Genomic DNA, 24267 nt, shown 5'->3' with positions numbered 1-24267 from the left:
CGAAGAATTAGAACGCCCCCTCGATGACTTAGAATCCTTTCCAAGACTGAGAACGCCCCCTCGAACATTTAGAATGTCCCCTCGAAAACTTCGAATTCCCTTCTCGAAGACTTAGAACGCCCTCCTCGAAGACGTAGAACGCCCCCCCTCGAAGACTTAGAACGGCCTCCTCGAAGACATAGAACGCCCCCCTCGAAGACTTAGAACGCTCCCCTTCAAGACTTGGAACGCCTCCCCCGAAAACTTAGAACGCCCCCCGAAGACTTAGAACGCCTTCCTCGAAGACGTAGAACGCCCCCCTCGAAGACTTAGAACGCCCCCCTCGAAGATTTAGAACGGCCCCCTCGAAGACACAGAACGCCCCCCTCGAAGACTTAGATCGCCCCCTCGAAGACGTAGAAAGCCCCGCTCGAAGACTTAGAACGCCCCGTCTAAGAATTAGAACGCCCCCCTCGAAGACTTAGAATCCTTTCCAAGACTTAGAACGCCCTTCTCGAAGACATAGAACGCCCCCCTCGAAGACTTAGATCGCCCCTTTCGAAGATTTAGAACGCCCCGTCGAAGACTAAGAATACCCAGTCGAAGATTCAGAATGCCCCCTCGAAGACTTAGAATCCCTTCGAAGACTTAGAATGTCCCCTCGCCCATCGAAGACTTAGAATGCCCACTCGAAGACTTAGAATGCCCCCCTCGAAGATTTAGAATGCCCCCTCGAAGACTTAGAATCCTTTTCAAGACTTAGAATGCCCCCTCGAAAATTTAGAACGCCCCCTCGAAAATTTAGAATGCCCCCTCGAAGACTTAGAACGCTCCCCTCCAAGAATTAGAACGCCTCCCCCGAAGACTTAGAACGCCCCCCCCCGAAGAAATAGAACGCCTTCCTCGAAGACGTAGAACGCCCCCCTCGAAGACTTAGAACGGCCCCCTCGAAGACATAGAACGCCCCCCTCGAAGACTTAGATCGCCCCCTCGAAGACGTAGAACGCCCCGCTCGAAGACTTAGAACGCCCACTCTAAGACTTAAAACGCCCCCTTCGAAGACTTAGAACGCCCCCGCGAAGACTTAGAACGCCCCCTTGAAGACTTTGATCGCCCCCTCGAAGAATTAGAATGCCCCCTCGAAGACTTAGAATCCCTTCGAAGACTTACAATGTCTCCTCCCCCCTCCAAGACTTAGAACGCCCCCTCCGAAGTCTTAGAACGCCCCCCGAAGTCTTAGAATGCCACCCTCCAAGATTTAGAACGACTCTCTCGAAGACTTAGATCGCCCCCTCGAAGACTTAGAACGCCCCGCTCGAAGACTTAGAACGCCCAATCGAAGACTTGGAACGCCCCCTTCGAAGACTTAGAACGTCCCCGCGAAGACTTAGAACGCCTCCTCGAAGACTTAGAATCCTTTCCAAGACTTAGAACAACCCCTCGAACATTTAGAATGCCCCCTCGAAGACTTCGAATTCCCTTCTCGAAGACTTAGAACGCAATCCTCGAAGACGTAGAACGCCCCCCCTCGAAGACTTAGAACACCCCCTCGAAGACTTAGAATCCTTTCCAAGACTTAGAACGCCCCCTTGAACATTTAGAATGCCCCCTCGAAGACATAGAATTCCCTTCTCGAAGACTTAGAACGCCCTCCTCGAAGACGTAGAACGCCCCCACTCGAAGACTTAGAACGCCCCCTCGAAGACTTAGAACGCCCCCTCGAAGACTTAGAACGCCCCCTCGAAGACTTAGCACGTCCCCTCGAAGTCTTAGAATGTCCCCTTGCCCCCCAAGAAGACTTAGAACGCCCCCTGGAAGACTTAGAACGCCCCCGCGAAGACTTAGAACGCCCCCCTCGAAGACTTAGAACGTGCCCTCGAAGACTTAGAATCCTTTTCAAGAGTTAGAACGAACCCTCGAACATTTAGAATGCCCCCTCGAAGACTTCGAATTCCCTTCTCGAAGACTTAGAACGCCCCCTCGAAGACTTAGAACGTCCTCCTCGAAGACTTAGAATCCTTTCCAAGACTTACAAAGCCCCCTCGAACATTCAGAATGCCCCCTCGAAGACATAGAATTCCCTTCTCGAAGACTTAGAACGCCCTCCTCGAAGACGTAGAACGCCCCCCCTCGAAGACTTAGAACGGCCTCCTCGAAGACATAGAACGCCCCCCTCGAAGACTTAGAACGCTCCCCTTCAAGACTTGGAACGCCTCCCCCGAAAACTTAGAACGCCCCCCGAAGACTTAGAACGCCTTCCTCGAAGACGTAGAACGCCCCCCTCGAAGACTTAGAACGCCCCCCTCGAAGATTTAGAACGGCCCCCTCGAAGACACAGAACGCCCCCCTCGAAGACTTAGATCGCCCCCTCGAAGACGTAGAAAGCCCCGCTCGAAGACTTAGAACGCCCCGTCTAAGAATTAGAACGCCCCCCTCGAAGACTTAGAATCCTTTCCAAGACTTAGAACGCCCTTCTCGAAGACATAGAACGCCCCCCTCGAAGACTTAGATCGCCCCTTTCGAAGATTTAGAACGCCCCGTCGAAGACTAAGAATACCCAGTCGAAGATTCAGAATGCCCCCTCGAAGACTTAGAATCCCTTCGAAGACTTAGAATGTCCCCTCGCCCATCGAAGACTTAGAATGCCCACTCGAAGACTTAGAATGCCCCCCTCGAAGATTTAGAATGCCCCCTCGAAGACTTAGAATCCTTTTCAAGACTTAGAATGCCCCCTCGAAAATTTAGAACGCCCCCTCGAAAATTTAGAATGCCCCCTCGAAGACTTAGAACGCTCCCCTCCAAGAATTAGAACGCCTCCCCCGAAGACTTAGAACGCCCCCCCCCGAAGAAATAGAACGCCTTCCTCGAAGACGTAGAACGCCCCCCTCGAAGACTTAGAACGGCCCCCTCGAAGACATAGAACGCCCCCCTCGAAGACTTAGATCGCCCCCTCGAAGACGTAGAACGCCCCGCTCGAAGACTTAGAACGCCCCCTCTAAGACTTAAAACGCCCCCTTCGAAGACTTAGAACGCCCCCGCGAAGACTTAGAACGCCACCCTCGAAGACTTTGATCGCCCCCTCGAAGAATTAGAATGCCCCCTCGAAGACTTAGAATCCCTTCGAAGACTTACAATGTCTCCTCCCCCCTCCAAGACTTAGAACGCCCCCTCCGAAGTCTTAGAACGCCCCCCGAAGTCTTAGAATGCCACCCTCCAAGATTTAGAACGACTCTCTCGAAGACTTAGATCGCCCCCTCGAAGACTTAGAACGCCCCGCTCGAAGACTTAGAACGCCCAATCGAAGACTTGGAACGCCCCCTTCGAAGACTTAGAACGTCCCCGCGAAGACTTAGAACGCCTCCTCGAAGACTTAGAATCCTTTCCAAGACTTAGAACAACCCCTCGAACATTTAGAATGCCCCCTCGAAGACTTCGAATTCCCTTCTCGAAGACTTAGAACGCAATCCTCGAAGACGTAGAACGCCCCCCCTCGAAGACTTAGAACACCCCCTCGAAGACTTAGAATCCTTTCCAAGACTTAGAACGCCCCCTTGAACATTTAGAATGCCCCCTCGAAGACATAGAATTCCCTTCTCGAAGACTTAGAACGCCCTCCTCGAAGACGTAGAACGCCCCCACTCGAAGACTTAGAACGCCCCCTCGAAGACTTAGAACGCCCCCTCGAAGACTTAGAACGCCCCCTCGAAGACTTAGCACGTCCCCTCGAAGTCTTAGAATGTCCCCTTGCCCCCCAAGAAGACTTAGAACGCCCCCTGGAAGACTTAGAACGCCCCCGCGAAGACTTAGAACGCCCCCCTCGAAGACTTAGAACGTGCCCTCGAAGACTTAGAATCCTTTTCAAGAGTTAGAACGAACCCTCGAACATTTAGAATGCCCCCTCGAAGACTTCGAATTCCCTTCTCGAAGACTTAGAACGCCCCCTCGAAGACTTAGAACGTCCTCCTCGAAGACTTAGAATCCTTTCCAAGACTTACAAAGCCCCCTCGAACATTCAGAATGCCCCCTCGAAGACATAGAATTCCCTTCTCGAAGACTTAGAACGCCCTCCTCGAAGACGTAGAACGCCCCCACTCGAAGACTTAGAACGCCCCCCCTCGAAGACTTAGAACGACCCCCTCGAAGACATAGAACGCCCCCCTCGAAGACTTAGATCGCCCCCTCGAAGACTTAGAACGCCCCGCTCGAAGACTTAGAACGCCCCGCTCGAAGACTTAGAACGCCCACTCGAAGAGTTGGAACGCCCCCTTCGAAGACTTAGAACGCCCCCTCGAAGACTTAGAATCCTTTCCAGGACTTAGAACGCCCCCTCGAACATTTAGAATGTCCCCTCGAAAACTTCGAATTCCCTTCTCGAAGACTTAGAACGCCCTCCTCGAAGACGTAGAACGCCCCCCCTCGAAGACTTAGAACGGCCTCCACGAAGACATAGAACGCCCCCCACGAAGACTTAGAACGCTCCCCTTCAAGACTTGGAACGCCTCCCCCGAAAACTTAGAACGCCCCCCCGAAGACTTAGAACGCCTTCCTCGAAGACGTAGAACGCCCCCCTCGAAGACTTAGAACGCCCCCCTCGAAGACTTAGAACGGCCCCCTCGAAGACATAGAACGCCCCCCTCGAAGACTTAGATCGCCCCCTCGAAGACGTAGAACGCCCCGCTCGAAGACTTAGAACGCCCCCTCTAAGACTTAAAACGCCCCCTTCGAAGACTTAGAACGCCCCCGCGAAGACTTAGAACGCCCCCCTCGAAGACTTTGATCGCCCTCTCGAAGAATTAGAATGCTCCCTCGAAGACTTAGAATCCCTTCGAAGACTTACAATGTCCCCTCCCCCGTCCAAGACTTAGAACACCCCCTCCGAAGACATAGAACGCCCCCCGAAGTCTTAGAACGCCACCCTCCAAGACTTAGAACGACCCTCTCGAAGACTTAGATCGCCCCCTCGAAGACTTAGAACGCCCCGCTCGAAGACTTAGAACGCCCCCTCGAAGAATTGGAACGGCCCCTTCGAAGACTTAGAACGTCCCCGCGAAGACTTAGAACGCCTCCTCGAAGACTTAGAATCCTTTCCAAGACTTAGAACGCCCCCTCGAACATTTAGAATGCCCCCTCGAAGACTTCGAATTCCCTTCTCGAAGACTCAGAACGCCCTCCTCAAAGACGTAGAACGCCCCCACTCGAAGACTTAGAACGCCCCCCTCGAAGACTTAGAACGCCCCCTTCGAAGACTTAGAACGTCCCCCTCGAAGACACAGAACGCCCCCCTCGAAGACTTAGATCGCCCCCTCGAAGACTTAGAACGCCCCGCTCGAAGACTTAGAACGCCCCCTCGAAGACTTAGAACGATCCCTTCGAAGATTTAGAACGCCCCCGCGAAGACTTAGAAAGCCCCCCTCGAAGACTTAGCACGCCCCCTCGAAGATTTAGGATGCCCCCCTCGGAGACTTATGACGCCCCCCTCGAAGACTTAAAACGCACCCCTCGAAGACATAGAACGCCCCCCTCGAAGACATAGAACGCCCCCTCGGAGACTTGGAACGCTCCCTTCGAAGACTTAGAACGTCCCCGCGAAGACTTAGAACGCCCCCCTCGAAGACTTAGCACGCCCCCTCGAAGTCTTAGAATGTCCCCTTGCCCCCCAAGAAGACTTAAAACGCCCCCTGGAAGACTTAGAACGCCCCGCGAAGACTTAGAACGCCCCCCTCGAAGACTTAGAACGCGCCCTCGAAGACTTAGAATCCTTTTCAAGACTTAGAACGAACCCTCGAACATTTAGAATGCCCCCTCGAAGACTTCGAATTCCCTTCTCGAAGACTTAGAACGCCCCCCTCGAAGACTTAGAACGTCCTCCTCGAAGACTTAGAATCCTTTCCAAGACTTACAAAGCCCCCTCGAACATTTAGAATGCCCCCTCGAAGACATAGAATTCCCTTCTCGAAGACTTAGAACGCCCTCCTCGAAGACGTAGAACGCCCCCACTCGAAGACTTAGAACGCCCCCCCTCGAAGACTTAGAACGACCCCCTCGAAGACATAGAACGCCCCCCTCGAAGACTTAGATCGCCCCCTCGAAGACTTAGAACGCCCCGCTCGAAGACTTAGAACGCCCCGCTCGAAGACTTAGAACGCCCACTCGAAGACTTGGAACGCCCCCTTCGAAGACTTAGAACGCCCCCTCGAAGACTTAGAATCCTTTCCAAGACTTAGAACGCCCCCTCGAACATTTAGAATGCCCCCTCGAAGACATAGAATTCCCTTCTCGAAGACTTAGAACGCCCTCCTCGAAGACGTAGATCGCCCATACTCGAAGACTTAGAACGCCCCCCTCGAAGACTTAGAACAGCCCCCTCGAAGACATAGAACGCCCCCCTCGAAGACTTAGATCGCCCCCTCGAAGACTAAGAACGCCCCGCTCGAAGACTTAGAACGCCCACTCGAAGACTTGGAACGCAACCTTCGAAGACTTAGAACGCCCCCTCGATGACTTAGAATCCTTTCCAAGACTGAGAATGCCCCCTCGAACATTTAGAATGTCCCCTCGAAAACTTCGAATTCCCTTCTCGAAGACTTAGAACGCCCTCCTCGAAGACGTAGAACGCCCCCCCTCGAAGACTTAGAACGGCCTCCTCGAAGACATAGAACGCCCCCCTCGAAGACTTAGAACGCTCCCCTTCAAGACTTGGAACGCCTCCCCCGAAAACTTAAAACGCCCCCCGAAGACTTAGAACGCCTTCCTCGAAGACGTAGAACGCCCCCCTCGAAGACTTAGAACGCCCCCCTCGAAGACTTGGAACGCAACCTTCGAAGACATAGAACGCCCCCCTCGAAGACTTAGATCGCCCCCTCGAAGACGTAGAAAGCCCCGCTCGAAGACTTAGAACGCCCCGTCTAAGACTTAGAACGACCCCCTCGAAGACATAGAACGCCCCCTCGAAGACATAGATCGCCCCCTCGAAGACTTAGAACGCCCCGCTCGAAGACTTAGAACGCCCCGCTCGAAGACTTAGAACGCCCACTCGAAGACTTGGAACGCCGCCTTCGAAGACTTAGAACGCCCCCTCGAAGACTTAGAATCCTTTCCAAGACTTTAACGCCCCCTCGAACATTTAGAATGCCCCCTCGAAGACATAGAATTCCCTTCTCGAAGACTTAGAACAGCCCCCTCGAAGACATAGAACGCCCCCCTCGAAGACTTAGATCGCCCCCTCGAAGACTAAGAACGCCCCGCTCGAAGACTTAGAACGCCCACTCGAAGACTTGGAACGCAACCTTCGAAGACTTAGAACGCCCCCTCGATGACTTAGAATCCTTTCCAAGACTGAGAACGCCCCCTCGAACATTTAGAATGTCCCCTCGAAAACTTCGAATTCCCTTCTCGAAGACTTAGAACGCCCTCCTCGAAGACGTAAAACGCCCCCCCTCGAAGACTTAGAACGGCCTCCTCGAAGACATAGAACGCCCCCCTCGAAGACTTAGATCGCCCCCTCGAAGACGTAGAAAGTCCCGCTCGAAGACTTAGAACGCCCCGTCTAAGACTTAGAACGCCCCCCTCGAAGACTTAGAATCCTTTCCAAGACTTAGAACGCCCTTCTCGAAGACATAGAACGCCCCCCTCGAAGACTTAGATCGCCCCTTTCGAAGATTTAGAACGCCCCGTCGAAGACTTAGAATACCCAGTCGAAGATTCAGAATGCCCCCTCGAAGACTTAGAATCCCTTCGAAGACTTAGAATGTCCCCTCGCCCATCGAAGACTTAGAATGCCCACTCAAAGACTTAGAATGCCCCCCTCGAAGATTTAGAATGCCCCCTCGAAGACTTAGAATCCTTTTAAAGACTTAGAATGCCCCCTCGAAAATTTAGAACGCCCCCTCGAAAATTTAGAATGCCCCCTCGAAGACTTAGAACGCTCCCCTCCAAGAATTAGAACGCCTCCCCCGAAGACTTAGAACGCCCCCCCCCGAAGAAATAGAACGCCTTCCTCGAAGACGTAGAACGCCCCCCTCGAAGACTTAGAACGGCCCCCTCGAAGACATAGAACGCCCCCCTCGAAGACTTAGATCGCCCCCTCGAAGACGTAGAACGCCCCGCTCGAAGACTTAGAACGCCCCCTCTAAGACTTAAAACGCCCCCTTCGAAGACTTAGAACGCCCCCGCGAAGACTTAGAACGCCCCCCTCGAAGAATTAGAATGCCCCCTCGAAGACTTAGAATCCCTTCGAAGACTTACAATGTCTCCTCCCCCCTCCAAGACTTAGAACGCCCCCTCCGAAGACTTAGAACGCCCCCCGAAGTCTTAGAATGCCACCCTCCAGGATTTAGAACGACCCTCTCGAAGACTTAGATCGCCCTCCCGAAGACTTAGAACGCCCCGCTCGAAGACTTAGAACGCCCACTCGAAGACTTGGAACGCCCCCTTCGAAGACTTAGAACGTCCCCGCGAAGACTTAGAACGCCTCCTCGAAGACTTAGAATCCTTTCCAAGACTTAGAACGCCCCCTCGAACATTTAGAATGCCCCCTCGAAGACTTCGAATTCCCTTCTCGAAGACTTAGAACGCAATCCTCGAAGACGTAGAACGCCCCCCCTCGAAGACTTAGAACACCCCCCTCGAAGACTTAGAAACCTTTCCAAGACTTAGAACGCCCCCTTGAACATTTAGAATGCCCCTTCGAAGACATAGAATTCCCTTCTCGAAGACTTAGAAAGACCTCCTCGAAGACGTAGAACGCTCCCCTCCAAGAATTAGAACGCCTCCCCCGAAGACTTAGAACGCCCCCCCGAAAAATAGAACGCCTTCCTCGAAGACGTAGAACGCCCCCCTCGAAGACTTAGAACGGCCCCCTCGAAGACATAGAACGCCCCCCTCGAAGACTTAGATCGCCCCCTCGAAGAAGTAGAACGCCCCGCTCGAAGACTTAGAACGCCCCCTCTAAGACTTAAAACGCCCCCTTCGAAGACTTAGAACGCCCCCGCGAAGACTTAGAACGCCCCCCTCGAAGACTTTGATCGCCCCCTCGAAGAATTAGAATGCCCCCTCGAAGACTTAGTATCCCTTCGAAGACTTACAATGTCTCCTCCCCCCTCCAAGACTTAGAACGCCCCCTCCGAAGACTTAGAACGCCCACCGAAGTCTTAGAATGCCACCCTCCAAGATTTAGAACGACCCTCTCGAAGACTTAGATCGCCCCCTCGAAGACTTAGAACGCCCCGCTCGAAGACTTAGAACGCCCACTCGAAGACTTGGAACGCCCCCTTCGAAGACTTAGAATCCTTTCCAAGACTTAGAACGCCCCCTCGAACATTTAGAATGCCCCCTCGAAGACATAGAATTCCCTTCTCGAAGACTTAGAACGCCCTCCTCGAAGACGTAGATCGCCCATACTCGAAGACTTAGAACGCCCCCCTCGAAGACTTAGAACAGCCCCCTCGAAGACATAGAACGCCCCCCTCGAAGACTTAGATCGCCCCCTCGAAGACTAAGAACGCCCCGCTCGAAGACTTAGAACGCCCACTCGAAGACTTGGAACGCAACCTTCGAAGACTTAGAACGCCCCCTCGATGACTTAGAATCCTTTCCAAGACTGAGAATGCCCCCTCGAACATTTAGAATGTCCCCTCGAAAACTTCGAATTCCCTTCTCGAAGACTTAGAACGCCCTCCTCGAAGACGTAGAACGCCCCCCCTCGAAGACTTAGAACGGCCTCCTCGAAGACATAGAACGCCCCCCTCGAAGACTTAGAACGCTCCCCTTCAAGACTTGGAACGCCTCCCCCGAAAACTTAAAACGCCCCCCGAAGACTTAGAACGCCTTCCTCGAAGACGTAGAACGCCCCCCTCGAAGACTTAGAACGCCCCCCTCGAAGACTTGGAACGCAACCTTCGAAGACATAGAACGCCCCCCTCGAAGACTTAGATCGCCCCCTCGAAGACGTAGAAAGCCCCGCTCGAAGACTTAGAACGCCCCGTCTAAGACTTAGAACGACCCCCTCGAAGACATAGAACGCCCCCTCGAAGACATAGATCGCCCCCTCGAAGACTTAGAACGCCCCGCTCGAAGACTTAGAACGCCCCGCTCGAAGACTTAGAACGCCCACTCGAAGACTTGGAACGCCGCCTTCGAAGACTTAGAACGCCCCCTCGAAGACTTAGAATCCTTTCCAAGACTTTAACGCCCCCTCGAACATTTAGAATGCCCCCTCGAAGACATAGAATTCCCTTCTCGAAGACTTAGAACAGCCCCCTCGAAGACATAGAACGCCCCCCTCGAAGACTTAGATCGCCCCCTCGAAGACTAAGAACGCCCCGCTCGAAGACTTAGAACGCCCACTCGAAGACTTGGAACGCAACCTTCGAAGACTTAGAACGCCCCCTCGATGACTTAGAATCCTTTCCAAGACTGAGAACGCCCCCTCGAACATTTAGAATGTCCCCTCGAAAACTTCGAATTCCCTTCTCGAAGACTTAGAACGCCCTCCTCGAAGACGTAAAACGCCCCCCCTCGAAGACTTAGAACGGCCTCCTCGAAGACATAGAACGCCCCCCTCGAAGACTTAGATCGCCCCCTCGAAGACGTAGAAAGTCCCGCTCGAAGACTTAGAACGCCCCGTCTAAGACTTAGAACGCCCCCCTCGAAGACTTAGAATCCTTTCCAAGACTTAGAACGCCCTTCTCGAAGACATAGAACGCCCCCCTCGAAGACTTAGATCGCCCCTTTCGAAGATTTAGAACGCCCCGTCGAAGACTTAGAATACCCAGTCGAAGATTCAGAATGCCCCCTCGAAGACTTAGAATCCCTTCGAAGACTTAGAATGTCCCCTCGCCCATCGAAGACTTAGAATGCCCACTCAAAGACTTAGAATGCCCCCCTCGAAGATTTAGAATGCCCCCTCGAAGACTTAGAATCCTTTTAAAGACTTAGAATGCCCCCTCGAAAATTTAGAACGCCCCCTCGAAAATTTAGAATGCCCCCTCGAAGACTTAGAACGCTCCCCTCCAAGAATTAGAACGCCTCCCCCGAAGACTTAGAACGCCCCCCCCCCGAAGAAATAGAACGCCTTCCTCGAAGACGTAGAACGCCCCCCTCGAAGACATAGAACGGCCCCCTCGAAGACATAGAACGCCCCCCTCGAAGACTTAGATCGCCCCCTCGAAGACGTAGAACGCCCCGCTCGAAGACTTAGAACGCCCCCTCTAAGACTTAAAACGCCCCCTTCGAAGACTTAGAACGCCCCCGCGAAGACTTAGAACGCCCCCCTCGAAGAATTAGAATGCCCCCTCGAAGACTTAGAATCCCTTCGAAGACTTACAATGTCTCCTCCTCCCTCCAAGACTTAGAACGCCCCCTCCGAAGACTTAGAACGCCCCCCGAAGTCTTAGAATGCCACCCTCCAGGATTTAGAACGACCCTCTCGAAGACTTAGATCGCCCTCCCGAAGACTTAGAACGCCCCGCTCGAAGACTTAGAACGCCCACTCGAAGACTTGGAACGCCCCCTTCGAAGACTTAGAACGTCCCCGCGAAGACTTAGAACGCCTCCTCGAAGACTTAGAATCCTTTCCAAGACTTAGAACGCCCCCTCGAACATTTAGAATGCCCCCTCGAAGACTTCGAATTCCCTTCTCGAAGACTTAGAACGCAATCCTCGAAGACGTAGAACGCCCCCCCTCGAAGACTTAGAACACCCCCCTCGAAGACTTAGAAACCTTTCCAAGACTTAGAACGCCCCCTTGAACATTTAGAATGCCCCTTCGAAGACATAGAATTCCCTTCTCGAAGACTTAGAAAGACCTCCTCGAAGACGTAGAACGCTCCCCTCCAAGAATTAGAACGCCTCCCCCGAAGACTTAGAACGCCCCCCCGAAAAATAGAACGCCTTCCTCGAAGACGTAGAACGCCCCCCTCGAAGACTTAGAACGGCCCCCTCGAAGACATAGAACGCCCCCCTCGAAGACTTAGATCGCCCCCTCGAAGAAGTAGAACGCCCCGCTCGAAGACTTAGAACGCCCCCTCTAAGACTTAAAACGCCCCCTTCGAAGACTTAGAACGCCCCCGCGAAGACTTAGAACGCCCCCCTCGAAGACTTTGATCGCCCCCTCGAAGAATTAGAATGCCCCCTCGAAGACTTAGTATCCCTTCGAAGACTTACAATGTCTCCTCCCCCCTCCAAGACTTAGAACGCCCCCTCCGAAGACTTAGAACGCCCACCGAAGTCTTAGAATGCCACCCTCCAAGATTTAGAACGACCCTCTCGAAGACTTAGATCGCCCCCTCGAAGACTTAGAACGCCCCGCTCGAAGACTTAGAACGCCCACTCGAAGACTTGGAACGCCCCCTTCGAAGACTTAGAACGTCCCCGCGAAGACTTAGAACAGCCCCCTCGAAGACATAGAACGCCCCCTCGAAGACTTAGATCGCCCCCTCGAAGACTAAGAACGCCCCGCTCGAAGACTTAGAACGCCCACTCGAAGACTTGGAACGCAACCTTCGAAGACTTAGAACGCCCCCTCGAAGACTTAGAATCCTTTCCAAGACTGAGAACGCCCCCTCGAACATTTAGAATGTCCCCTCGAAAACTTCGAATTCCCTTCTCGAAGACTTAGAACGCCCTCCTCGAAGACGTAGAACGCCCCCCTCGAAGACTTAGAACGGCCTCCTCGAAGACATAGAACGCCCCCCTCGAAGACTTAGAACGCTCCTCTTCAAGACTTGGAACGCCTCCCCCGAAAACTTAGAACGCCCCCCCGAAGACTTAGAACGCCTTCCTCGAAGACGTAGAACGCCCCCCTCGAAGACTTAGAACGCCCCCCTCGAAGACTTAGAACGGCCCCCTCGAAGACATAGAACGCCCCCCTCGAAGACTTAGATCGCCCCCTCGAAGACGTAGAACGCCCCGCTCGAAGACTTAGAACGCCCCCTCTAAGACTTAAAACGCCCCCTTCGAAGACTTAGAACGCCCCCGCTAAGACTTAGAACGCCCCCCTCGAAGACTTTGATCGCCCCCTCGAAGAATTAGAATGCTCCCTCGAAGACTTAGAATTCCTTCGAAGACTTACAATGTCCCCTCCCCCGTCCAAGACTTAGAACACCCCCTCCGAATTCTTAGAACGCCACCCTCCAAGACTTAGAACGACCCTCTCGAAGACTTAGATCGCCCCCTCGAAGACTTAGAATGCCCCGGTCGAAGACTTAGAACGCCCCCTCGAAGAATTGGAACGGCCCCTTCGAAGACTTAGAACGTCCCCGCGAAGACTTGGAATCCTTTCCAAGACTTAGAACGCCCCCTCGAACATTTAGAATGCCCCCTCGAAGACTTCGAATTCCCTTCTCGAAGACTCAGAACGCCCTCCTGAAAGACGTAGAACGCCCCCACTCGAAGACTTAGAACGCCCCCCCTCGAAGACTTAGAACGCCCCCTTCGAAGACTTAGAACGTCCCCCTCGAAGACACAGAACGCCCCCCTCGAAGACTTAGATCGCCCCCTCGAAGACTTAGAACGCCCCGCTCGAAGACTTAGAACGCCCCCTCGAAGACTTAGAACGATCCCTTCGAAGATTTAGAACGCCCCCGCGAAGACTTAGAAAGCCCCCCTCGAAGACTTAGCACGCCCCCTCGAAGATTTAGGATGCCCCCCTCGGAGACTTATGACGCCCCCCTCGAAGACTTAAAACGCACCCCTCGAAGACATAGAACGCCCCCCTCGAAGACATAGAACGCCCCCTCGGAGACTTGGAACGCCCCCTTCGAAGACTTAGAACGTCCCCGCGAAGACTTAGAACGCCCCCCTCGAAGACTTAGCACGCCCCCTCGAAGTCTTAGAATGTCCCCTTGCCCCCCAAGAAGACTTAGAACGCCCCCTGGAAGACTTAGAACGCCCCCGCGAAGACTTAGAACGCCCCCCTCGAAGACTTAGAACGCGCCCTCGAAGACTTAGAATCCTTTTCAAGACTTAGAACGAACCCTCGAACATTTAGAATGCCCCCTCGAAGACTTCGAATTCCCTTCTCGAAGACTTAGAACGCCCCCCTCGAAGACTTAGAACGTCCTCCTCGAAGACTTAGAATCCTTTCCAAGACTTACAAAGCCCCCTCGAACATTTAGAATGCCCCCTCGAAGACATAGAATTCCCTTCTCGAAGACTTAGAACGCCCTCCTCGAAGACGTAGAACGCCCCCACTCGAAGACTTAGAACGCCCCCCCTCGAAAACTTAGAACGACCCCCTCGAAGACATAGAACGCCCCCCTCGAAGACTTAGATCGCCCCCTCGAAGACTTAGAACGCCCCGCTCGAAGACTTAGAACGCCCCCCTCGAAGACTTAGAACGCCCCCTCGAAGACTTAGAATCCTTTCCAAGACTTAGAACGCCCCCTCGAACATTTAGAATGCTCCCTCGAAGACATAGAATTCCCTTCTCGAAGACTTAGAACGCCCTCCTCGAAGACGTAGATCGCCCCCACTCGAAGACTTAGAACGCCCCCCTCGAAGACTTAGAACAGCCCGCTCGAAGACATAGAACGCCCCCCTCGAAGACTTAGATCGCCCCCTCGAAGACTAAGAACGCCCCGCTCGAAGACTTAGAACGCCCACTCGAAGAATTGGAACGCAACCTTCGAAGACTTAGAACGCCCCCTCGATGACTTAGAATCCTTTCCAAGACTGAGAACGCCCCCTCGAACATTTAGAATGTCCCCTCGAAAACTTCGAATTCCCTTCTCGAAGACTTAGAACGCCCTCCTCGAAGACGTAGAACGCCCCCCCTCGAAGACTTAGAACGGCCTCCTCGAAGACATAGAACGCCCCCCTCGAAGACTTAGAACGCTCCCCTTCAAGACTTGGAACGCCTCCCCCGAAAACTTAGAACGCCCCCCGAAGACTTAGAACGCCTTCCTCGAAGACGTAGAACGCCCCCCTCGAAGACTTAGAACGCCCCCCTCGAAGACTTAGAACGGCCCCCTCGAAGACATAGAACGCCCCCCTCGAAGACTTAGATCGCCCCCTCGAAGACGTAGAAAGCCCCGCTCGAAGACTTAGAACGCCCCGTCTAAGACTTAAAACGCCCCCCTCGAAGACTTAGAATCCTTTCCAAGACTTAGAACGCCCTTCTCGAAGACATAGAACGCCCCCCTCGAAGACTTAGATCGCCCCTTTCGAAGATTTAGAACGCCCCGTCGAAGATTTAGAATACCCAGTCGAAGATTCAGAATGCCCCCTCGAAGACTTAGAATCCCTTCGAAGACTTAGAATGTCCCCTCGCCCATCGAAGACTTAGAATGCCCACTCGAAGACTTAGAATGCCCCCCTCGAAGATTTAGAATGCCCCCTCGAAGACTTAGAATCCTTTTCAAGACTTAGAATGCCCCCTCGAAAATTTAGAACGCCCCCTCGAAAATTTAGAATGCCCCCTCGAAGACTTAGAATTCCCTTCTCGAAGACATTGAATGCCCTCCTCGAAGACTTAGAACGCTCCCCTCCAAGAATTAGAACGCCTCCCCCGAAGACTTAGAACGCCCCCCCGAAGAAATAGAACGCCTTCCTCGAAGACGTAGAACGCCCCCCTCGAAGACTTAGAACGGCCCCCTCGAAGACATAGAACGCCCCCCTCGAAGACTTAGATCGCCCCCTCGAAGACGTAGAACGCCCCGCTCGAAGACTTAGAACGCCCCCTCTAAGACTTAAAACGCCCCCTTCGAAGACTTAGAACGCCCCCGCGAAGACTTAGAACGCCCCCCTCGAAGACTTTGATCGCCCCCTCGAAGAATTAGAATGCCCCCTCGAAGACTTAGAATCCCTTCGAAGACTTACAATGTCTCCTCCCCCCTCCAAGACTTAGAACGCCCCCTCCGAAGACTTAGAACGCCCCCCGAAGTCTTAGAATGCCACCCTCCAAGATTTAGAACGACCCTCTCGAAGACTTAGATCGCCCCCTCGAAGACTTAGAACGCCCCGCTCGAAGACTTAGAACGCCCACTCGAAGACTTGGAACGCCCCCTTCGAAGACTTAGAACGTCCCCGCGAAGACTTAGAACGCCTCCTCGAAGACTTAGAATCCTTTCCAAGACTTAGAACGCCCCCTTGAACATTTAGAATGCCCCCTCGAAGACTTCGAATTCCCTTCTCGAAGACTTAGAACGCCCTCCTCGAAGACGTAGAACGCCCCCACTCGAAGACTTAGAACGCCCCCCTCGAAGACTTAGAACGCCCCCTCGAAGACTTAGAACGCCCCCTCGAAGACTTAGCACGTCCCCTCGAAGTCTTAGAATGTCCCCTTGCCCCCCAAGAAGACTTAGAACGCCCCCTGGAAGACTTAGAACGCCCCCGCGAAGACTTAGAACGCCCCCCTCGAAGACTTAGAACGCGCCCTCGAAGACTTAGAATCCTTTCCAAGACTTACAAAGCCCCCTCGAACATTCAGAATGCCCCCTCGAAGACATAGAATTCCCTTCTCGAAGACTTAGAACGCCCTCCTCGAAGACGTAGAACGCCCCCACTCGAAGACGTAGAACGCCCCCCCTCGAAGACTTAGAACGACCCCCTCGAAGACATAGAACGCCCCCCTCGAAGACTTAGATCGCCCCCTCGAAGACTTAGAACGCCCCGCTCGAAGACTTAGAACGCCCCGCTCGAAGACTTAGAACGCCCACTCGAAGAGTTGGAACGCCCCCTTCGAAGACTTAGAACGCCCCCTCGAAGACTTAGAATCCTTTCCAAGACTGAGAACGCCCCCTCGAACATTTAGAATGTCCCCTCGAAAACTTCGAATTCCCTTCTCGAAGACTTAGAACGCCCTCCTCGAAGACGTAGAACGCCCCCCTCGAAGACTTATAACGGCCTCCTCGAAGACATAGAACGCCCCCCTCGAAGACTTAGAACGCTCCCCTTCAAGACTTGGAACGCCTCCCCCGAAAACTTAGAACGCCCCCCCGAAGACTTAGAACGCCTTCCTCGAAGACGTAGAACGCCCCCCTCGAAGACTTAGAACGCCCCCCTCGAAGACTTAGAACGGCCCCCTCGAAGACATAGAACGCCCCCCTCGAAGACTTAGATCGCCCCCTCGAAGACGTAGAACGCCCCGCTCGAAGACTTAGAACGCCCGCTCTAAGACTTAAAACGCCCCCTTCGAAGACTTAGAACGCCCCCGCGAAGACTTAGAACGCCCCCCTCGAAGACTTTGATCGCCCCCTCGAAGAATTAGAATGCTCCCTCGAAGACTTAGAATCCCTTCGAAGACTTACAATGTCCCCTCCCCCGTCCAAGACTTAGAACACCCCCTCCGAAGACATAGAACGCCCCCCGAAGTCTTAGAACGCCACCCTCCAAGACTTAGAACGACCCTCTCGAAGACTTAGATCGCCCCCTCGAAGACTTAGAACGCCCCGCTCGAAGACTTAGAACGCCCCCTCGAAGAATTGGAACGGCCCCTTCGAAGACTTAGAACGATCCCTTCGAAGATTTAGAACGCCCCCGCGAAGACTTAGAAAGCCCCCCTCGAAGACTTAGCACGCCCCCTCGAAGATTTAGGATGCCCCCCTCGGAGACTTATGACGCCCCCCTCGAAGACTTAAAACGCACCCCTCGAAGACTTAGAACGCCCCCCTCGAAGACATAGAACGCCCCCTCGGAGGCTTGGAACGCCCCCTTCGAAGACTTAGAACGTCCCCGCGAAGACTTAGAACGCCCCCCTCGAAGACTTAGCACGCCCCCTCGAAGTCTTAGAATGTCCCCTTGCCCCCCAAGAAGACTTAGAACGCCCCTGGAAGACTTAGAACGCCCCCCTCGAAGACTTAGAACGCGCCCTCGAAGAATTAGAATCCTTTTCAAGACTTAGAACGAACCCTCGAACATTTAGAATGCCCCCTCGAAGACTTCGAATTCCCTTCTCGAAGACTTAGAACGCCCCGCTCGAAGACTTAGAACGCCCACTCGAAGACTTGGAACGCAACCTTCGAAGACTTAGAACGCCCCATCGATGACTTAGAATCCTTCCGAAGACTGAGAACGCCCCCTCGAACATTTAGAATGTCCCCTCGAAAACTTCGAATTCCCTTCTCGAAGACTTAGAACGCCCTCCTCGAAGACGTAGAACGCCCCCCCTCGAAGACTTAGAACGGCCTCCTCGAAGACATAGAACGCCCCCCTCGAAGACTTAGAACGCTCCCCTTCAAGACTTGGAACGCCTCCCCCGAAAACTTAGAACGCCCCCCGAAGACTTAGAACGCCTTCCTCGAAGACGTAGAACGCCCCCCTCGAAGACTTAGAACGCCCCCTCGAAGACTTAGAACGGCCCCCTCGAAGACATAGAACGCCCCCCTCGAAGACTTAGATCGCCCCCTCGAAGACGTAGAAAGCCCCGCTCGAAGACTTAGAACGCCCCCTCTAAGACTTAAAACGCCCCCTTCGAAGACTTAGAACGCCCCCGCGAAGACTTAGAACGCCCCCCTCGAAGACTTTGATCGCCCCCTCGAAGAATTAGAATGCTCCCTCGAAGACTTAGAATCCCTTCGAAGACTTACAATGTCCCCTCCCCCGTCCAAGACTTAGAACACCCCCTCCGAAGACATAGTACGCCCCCCGAAGTCTTAGAACGCCACCCTCCAAGACTTAGAACGACCCTCTCGAAGACTTAGATCGCCCCCTCGAAGACTTAGAACGCCCCGCTCGAAGACTTAGAACGCCCCCTCGAAGAATTGGAACGGCCCCTTCGAAGACTTAGAACGTCCCCGCGAAGACTTAAAATCCTCTCCAAGACTTAGAACGCCCCCTCGAACATTTAGAATGCCCCCTCGAAGACTTCGAATTCCCTTCTCGAAGACTCAGAACGCCCTCCTCAAAGACGTAGAACGCCCCCACTCGAAGACTTAGAACGCCCCCCTCGAAGACTTAGAACGCCCCCTTCGAAGACTTAGAACGTCCCCCTCGAAGACACAGAACGCCCCCCTCGAAGACTAAGATCGCCCCCTCGAAGACTTAAAACGCCCCGCTCGAAGACTTAGAACGCCCCCTCGAAGACTTAGAACGATCCCTTCGAAGATTTAGAACGCCCCCGCGAAGACTTAGAAAGCCCCCCTCGAAGACTTAGCACGCCCCCTCGAAGATTTAGGATGCCCCACTCGGAGACTTATGACGCCCCCCTCGAAGACTTAAAACGCACCCCTCGAAGACTTAGAACGCCCCCCTCGAAGACATAGAACGCCCCCTCGGAGAGTTGGAACGCCCCCTTCGAAGACTTAGAACGTCCCCGCGAAGACTTAGAACGCCCCCCTCGAAGACTTAGCACGCCCCCTCGAAGTCTTAGAATGTCCCCTTGCCCCCCAAGAAGACTTAGAACGCCCCCTGGAAGACTTAGAACGCCCCCGCGAAGACTTAGAACGCCCCCCTCGAAGACTTAGAACGCGCCCTCGAAGACTTAGAATCCTTTTCAAGACTTAGAACGAACCCTCGAACATTTAGAATGCCCCCTCGAAGACTTCGAATTCCCTTCTCGAAGACTTAGAACGTCCCCCTCGAAGACTTAGAACGTCCTCCTCGAAGACTTAGAATCCTTTCCAAGACTTACAAAGCCCCCTCGAACATTTAGAATGCCCCCTCGAAGACATAGAATTCCCTTCTCAAAGACTTAGAACGCCCTCCTCGAAGACGTAGAACGCCCCCACTCGAAGACTTAGAACGCCCCCCCTCGAAGACTTAGAACGACCCCCTCGAAGACATAGAACGCCCCCCTCGAAGACTTAGATCGCCCCCTCGAAGACTTAGAACGCCCCGCTCGAAGACTTAGAACGCCCCGCTCGAAGACTTAGAACGCCCACTCGAAGACTTGGAACGCCCCATCTAAGACTTAGAACGCCCCCCTCGAAGACTTAGAATCCTTTCCAAGACTTAGAACGCCCTTCTCGAAGACATAGAACGCCCCCCTCGAAGACTTAGATCGCCCCTTTCGAAGAATTAGAACGCCCCGTCGAAGACTTAGAATACCCAGTCGAAGATTCAGAATGCCCCCTCGAAGACTTAGAATCCCTTCGAAGACTTAGAATGTCCCCTCGCCCCTCGAAGATTTAGAATGCCCCCTCGAAGACTTAGAATCCTTTTCAAGACTTAGAACGCCCCCTCGAAAATTTAGAACGCCCCCTCGAAAATTTAGAATGCCCCCTCGAAGACTTAGAATTCCCTTCTCGAAGACATTGAATGCCCTCCTCGAAGACTTAGAACGCTCCCCTCCAAGAATTAGAACGCCTCCCCCGAAGACTTAGAACGCCCCCCCCCGAAGAAATAGAACGCCTTCCTCGAAGACGTAGAACGCCCCCCTCGAAGACTTAGAACGGCCCCCTCGAAGACATAGAACGCCCCCCTCGAAGACTTAGATCGCCCCCTCGAAGACGTAGAACGCCCCGCTCGAAGACTTAGAACGCCCCCTCTAAGACTTAAAACGCCCCCTTCGAAGACTTAGAACGCCCCCGCGAAGACTTAAAACGCCCCCCTCGAAGACTTTGATCGCCCCCTCGAAGAATTAGAATGCCCCCCTCGAAGATTTAGAATGCCCACTCGAAGACTTAGAATGCCCCCCTCGAAGATTTAGAATGCCCCCTCGAAGACTTAGAATCCTTTTCAAGACTTAGAATGCCCCCTCGAAAATTTAGAACGCCCCCTCGAAAATTTAGAATGCCCCCTCGTAGACTTAGAATTCCCTTCTCGAAGACTTTGAATGCCCTCCTCGAAGACTTAGAACGCTCCCCTCCAAGAATTAGAACGCCTCCCCCGAAGACGTAGAACGCCCCCCCGAACAAATAGAACGCCTTCCTCGAAGACGTAGAACGCCCCCCTCGAAGACTTAGAACGGCCCCCTCGAAGACATAGAACGCCCCCCTCGAAGACTTAGATCGCCCCCTCGAAGACGTAGAACGCCCCGCTCGAAGACTTAGAACGCCCCCTCTAAGACATAAAACGCCCCCTTCGAAGACTTAGAACGCCCCCGCGAAGACTTAGAACGCCCCCCTCGAAGACTTAGATCGCCCCCTCGAAGACTTAGAACGCCCCGCTCGAAGACTTAGAACGCTTCCTCGAAGACTTAGAACGCCCTCTTCGAAGACTTAGAACGCCCCCGCGAAGACTTAGAACGCCCCCCTCGAAGACTTTGATCGCCCCCTCGAAGAATTAGAATGCTCCCTCGAAGACTTAGAATCCCTTCGAAGACTTACAATGTCCCCTCCCCCGTCCAAGACTTAGAACACCCCCTCCGAAGACATAGTACGCCCCCCGAAGTCTTAGAACGCCACCCTCCAAGACTTAGAACGACCCTCTCGAAGACTTAGATCGCCCCCTCGAAGACTTAGAACGCCCCGCTCGAAGACTTAGAACGCCCCCTCGAAGAATTGGAACGGCCCCTTCGAAGACTTAGAACGTCCCCGCGAAGACTTAAAATCCTCTCCAAGACTTAGAACGCCCCCTCGAACATTTAGAATGCCCCCTCGAAGACTTCGAATTCCCTTCTCGAAGACTCAGAACGCCCTCCTCAAAGACGTAGAACGCCCCCACTCGAAGACTTAGAACGCCCCCCTCGAAGACTTAGAACGCCCCCTTCGAAGACTTAGAACGTCCCCCTCGAAGACACAGAACGCCCCCCTCGAAGACTAAGATCGCCCCCTCGAAGACTTAAAACGCCCCGCTCGAAGACTTAGAACGCCCCCTCGAAGACTTAGAACGATCCCTTCGAAGATTTAGAACGCCCCCGCGAAGACTTAGAAAGCCCCCCTCGAAGACTTAGCACGCCCCCTCGAAGATTTAGGATGCCCCACTCGGAGACTTATGACGCCCCCCTCGAAGACTTAAAACGCACCCCTCGAAGACTTAGAACGCCCCCCTCGAAGACATAGAACGCCCCCTCGGAGAGTTGGAACGCCCCCTTCGAAGACTTAGAACGTCCCCGCGAAGACTTAGAACGCCCCCCTCGAAGACTTAGCACGCCCCCTCGAAGTCTTAGAATGTCCCCTTGCCCCCCAAGAAGACTTAGAACGCCCCCTGGAAGACTTAGAACGCCCCCGCGAAGACTTAGAACGCCCCCCTCGAAGACTTAGAACGCGCCCTCGAAGACTTAGAATCCTTTTCAAGACTTAGAACGAACCCTCGAACATTTAGAATGCCCCCTCGAAGACTTCGAATTCCCTTCTCGAAGACTTAGAACGTCCCCCTCGAAGACTTAGAACGTCCTCCTCGAAGACTTAGAATCCTTTCCAAGACTTACAAAGCCCCCTCGAACATTTAGAATGCCCCCTCGAAGACATAGAATTCCCTTCTCAAAGACTTAGAACGCCCTCCTCGAAGACGTAGAACGCCCCCACTCGAAGACTTAGAACGCCCCCCCTCGAAGACTTAGAACGACCCCCTCGAAGACATAGAACGCCCCCCTCGAAGACTTAGATCGCCCCCTCGAAGACTTAGAACGCCCCGCTCGAAGACTTAGAACGCCCCGCTCGAAGACTTAGAACGCCCACTCGAAGACTTGGAACGCCCCATCTAAGACTTAGAACGCCCCCCTCGAAGACTTAGAATCCTTTCCAAGACTTAGAACGCCCTTCTCGAAGACATAGAACGCCCCCCTCGAAGACTTAGATCGCCCCTTTCGAAGAATTAGAACGCCCCGTCGAAGACTTAGAATACCCAGTCGAAGATTCAGAATGCCCCCTCGAAGACTTAGAATCCCTTCGAAGACTTAGAATGTCCCCTCGCCCCTCGAAGATTTAGAATGCCCCCTCGAAGACTTAGAATCCTTTTCAAGACTTAGAACGTTCCCTCGAAAATTTAGAACGCCCCCTCGAAAATTTAGAATGCCCCCTCGAAGACTTAGAATTCCCTTCTCGAAGACATTGAATGCCCTCCTCGAAGACTTAGAACGCTCCCCTCCAAGAATTAGAACGCCTCCCCCGAAGACTTAGAACGCCCCCCCCGAAGAAATAGAACGCCTTCCTCGAAGACGTAGAACGCCCCCCTCGAAGACTTAGAACGGCCCCCTCGAAGACATAGAACGCCCCCCTCGAAGACTTAGATCGCCCCCTCGAAGACGTAGAACGCCCCGCTCGAAGACTTAGAACGCCCCCTCTAAGACTTAAAACGCCCCCTTCGAAGACTTAGAACGCCCCCGCGAAGACTTAAAACGCCCCCCTCGAAGACTTTGATCGCCCCCTCGAAGAATTAGAATGCCCCCCTCGAAGATTTAGAATGCCCACTCGAAGACTTAGAATGCCCCCCTCGAAGATTTAGAATGCCCCCTCGAAGACTTAGAATCCTTTTCAAGACTTAGAATGCCCCCTCGAAAATTTAGAACGCCCCCTCGAAAATTTAGAATGCCCCCTCGTAGACTTAGAATTCCCTTCTCGAAGACTTTGAATGCCCTCCTCGAAGACTTAGAACGCTCCCCTCCAAGAATTAGAACGCCTCCCCCGAAGACGTAGAACGCCCCCCCGAAGAAATAGAACGCCTTCCTCGAAGACGTAGAACGCCCCCCTCGAAGACTTAGAACGGCCCCCTCGAAGACATAGAACGCCCCCCTCGAAGACTTAGATCGCCCCCTCGAAGACGTAGAACGCCCCGCTCGAAGACTTAGAACGCCCCCTCTAAGACATAAAACGCCCCCTTCGAAGACTTAGAACGCCCCCGCGAAGACTTAGAACGCCCCCCTCGAAGACTTAGATCGCCCCCTCGAAGACTTAGAACGCCCCGCTCGAAGACTTAGAACGCTTCCTCGAAGACTTAGAACGCCCTCTTCGAAGACTTAGAACGCCCCCGCGGAAACTTAGAACGCCCCCCTCGAAGACTTAGCACGCCCCCTCGAAGACTTAGGACGCCCCCCTCGGAGACTTATGACGCCCCCTCGAAGACTTAGAACGACCCCCTCGAAGACATAGAACGCCCCCCTCGAAGACTTAGATCGCCCCCTCGAAGACTTAGAACGCCCCGCTCGAAGACTTAGAACGCCCCGCTCGAAGACTTAGAACGCCCACTCGAAGACTTGGAACGCCCCATCTAAGACTTAGAACGCCCCCCTCGAAGACTTAGAATCCTTTCCAAGACTTAGAACGCCCTTCTCGAAGACATAGAACGCCCCCCTCGAAGACTTAGATCGCCCCTTTCGAAGAATTAGAACGCCCCGTCGAAGACTTAGAATACCCAGTCGAAGATTCAGAATGCCCCCTTGAAGACTTAGAATCCCTTCGAAGACTTAGAATGTCCCCTCGCCCCTCGAAGATTTAGAATGCCCCGTCGAAGACTTAGAATCCTTTTCAAGAC

The sequence above is a fragment of the Stegodyphus dumicola genome, chromosome 10, assembly GCF_044657685.1.
Source record: "Stegodyphus dumicola isolate Sdum_Otavi_A_Nest chromosome 10, ASM4465768v1".
NCBI classification, from domain to species: domain Eukaryota; kingdom Metazoa; phylum Arthropoda; class Arachnida; order Araneae; family Eresidae; genus Stegodyphus; species Stegodyphus dumicola.
The sequence above is the reverse complement of the archived record's forward strand: the minus strand, read 5'-3'. Positions refer to the sequence as shown.